This window comes from Labrus mixtus, chromosome 9, assembly GCF_963584025.1.
Source record: "Labrus mixtus chromosome 9, fLabMix1.1, whole genome shotgun sequence".
In the NCBI taxonomy this organism is placed as follows: Eukaryota; Metazoa; Chordata; class Actinopteri; order Labriformes; family Labridae; genus Labrus; species Labrus mixtus.
The window spans coordinates 27,908,498-27,910,997 of NC_083620.1; the positions used below are offsets into that span (position 1 = coordinate 27,908,498).

The window sequence follows — 2,500 nt, forward strand, 5'->3', positions numbered from 1 at the left end:
AAACATCTTCTGCTGTGAATCCAGAGTTTCTCACATCTTCTCTCTCCTCCGTTCAGGACTCTCAGGTATCTGATTAGTCCCTGTTGTTGTGTATGATCGTGCCCTTCTCTCTGTAGTTTTAGGGCGTAGCTTAATTTCCCTTTCTTCTTATTCTCCCTCTTTCCTCCCCCTCTCATTTTCCCACCCTTCCTCTTGCTTTTTAACCCCTCGCTCTTTGTTCACTTCTTTCTCTCCTCGTTCTTTATGTTCTTCTCTCTCCCTCTCCGTCCCCTTCCCCCAGTTTTCCCACCTCCATGCTCCATCGGGGAGCTCCACAAAGACTGCCACTGCCCCTAGCAACCAACCGCGCCACCGCCTCTGCCCCGGCAACAGGCCGTCGCCAGGGCTTCTGACCCCCTGACCCCATCACAGCTGCTCAGCCATCGCATATCCCACAATCCCCTGCTCTCTGCTCGCTCCCGTGACCAGGGGGTCACACACACGGGGAATCAGGCGGTGAATGAGACCGCATCACTTTCGCTTTGTGCTCCGTTCATTTCTTTAAAAAGGAGGAGATGAGACGAGGAAAGGAGAGGAGAGGAGGAGGTAGGAAAGGAAAGACGGGTGGATTAGAGGGGAGGAGACAAGTGGGCAGAGAAGGAGAGAAGTTAGAACAGTTAGAGAACACGAGTCAAAATGAGATGATACCGAGAGTTAAATTAAAGTTAAATTAAACAATTTTGGATGGAAGAATAAAAACCTGAAGGATGTAGAATGAAAGTAAAAGGAAAGCAAAAAAAAATTAAAAGAAAAGAGAAAGAGTTGAAGAGGAATATACTGAGAGCATTAGGAAATAAAGAGAAGAGAGGACGGTCAACAGGGATAGAAATCTGTAGAACGGAGAGATGGAGAGGAGAAGAAAAAGGAGAAGAGAGGAGAGGAGGAAACTGTACTGTCAAAAAACACACAGCACTGTTCTGCCCTTCTCCCCCTCACAGACAACGAGCAGCTGAGGTGTGGTGTTGTTGTGTTCTGATTCTGAAGATGGAAAAGTTACAGACTGTAGCTTTAAAGTGGGAAAGGTTAAAGTGACAGATTTGGCTCCCGGGCCATGTGAGCAAAAAGTAAACATTCATCATCTGGTCAGACTTTGAAAGTAAATCTTACCAATAAAATAATTATGTTTCAAGATCAGTTTGGTAATTCTTAAGTACCAGATACGCTCATGATAAGTTTTCAGTTTATTATGTCTCAGATTTTTTCAACATGACAAACTTCACAAGAAGTCAACTTCTGAACTAGTCATCGTTGAGCTTGTGTTGCGCCCTTCCAGTCTTCTGACTACTGATGGTAGAGTCTGCTGTGTGTCCATCAGAGGTGACTAATCCATTCATACACATTCATACACCGCTGATGAAGCAGAGGGAGCAACTTGGGGTTAAGTGTCTTGCCAAAGGACACATCGGACATAATAATAATAATAACACTTTATTTGTAAAGCACTTTTCTATACAAGTAACAAAGTGCTTTACAGCAGAAAATAAAAGCAGAGAGACAATTAAAGCAACAGGCAGAGCGTAAACAAGCAGACAACAAAATGAGACTAATAAAATAAAAATAAGAACAATTACAGAAATCACAGAGTATCATCACATGTGGCTGCAGGAACTGGAGATCGAACCCCCGACCTTCCAGTTAAGAGACGACCGACTCTACCAATTTTCCTCCTCCTTAAACGTCACTTTTACAACAAGTCATGACATTAAGAGCGACCGGATTCAACCCTTTTATTTGGAATGACTTGATAATAAATGTCATATTTATTTACAAAAACATCCAGACGTTAAAAAGCGTACAAAGAAGATCAATGCAAAACATCGATATCAAAAATATGAAACTCCTTAAAGTGAGATATTAAAGTTGTGTGTTTTTACATTTGTCTCCACTGCTCCCAAGTGGTGGCTCACTGTCTCATCTGTAGTTTGTTGTTTTTGTAGTACAACTACTTCCTGTTTGAAGAGCTGCGGTGTGACCAATGACGTAAGACGCAGAGGAGATGATGTCAGTCACTCTCAGAAACAGAGAGGTACCTCTCACCTCAGCAATGACAGATCACCACACAGATTCAAATAGGAAAGAGAGCTCAGAGTGATGTTTTTACTGTGGATTCAGCAGTGCAGAGCGTGTTTGTGTGTGTGTGTGTGTGTGTGTTTGTGTGTGTGTGTGTGTGTGTGTGTGTGTGTGTGTGTGTGTGTCTAAGTTCCAGGTGCTGTCCCCAGTGTAACCTGAGCTGGACTTTATTAATAAATAATGCATCTGAACCAGTCAGCTCGAGCCGTAGGTAGCTCCAGCTTCTCCTGCCATTTGCCCTCCAAAGGACAGACCTACACACACACACACACACACACACACACACACACACACACACACAGAGAGAGAGACTGCACACACACTCTGATATATATTATTTGACTGTTTCCGGCTTCAGGATCCAATTTTTGTTTTGTTGCGACACCTGGAG

General features: G+C 43.5%; 1 protein-coding gene across 1 annotated transcript in view; it reads left to right on the forward strand.

The window, feature by feature from the left end:
- Positions 1-2,425: 2,425 nt before the first annotated feature.
- The window catches only part of LOC132980873 (ras-related protein Rab-1B-like), a 5,788-nt gene continuing 5,713 nt past the window's right edge, over positions 2,426-2,500 (forward strand). The window contains exon 1 of the mRNA XM_061047244.1: positions 2,426-2,500. This exon is cut by the window's right edge and continues 28 nt beyond it. The gene's annotated coding sequence lies outside the window, so the exon portion shown is untranslated.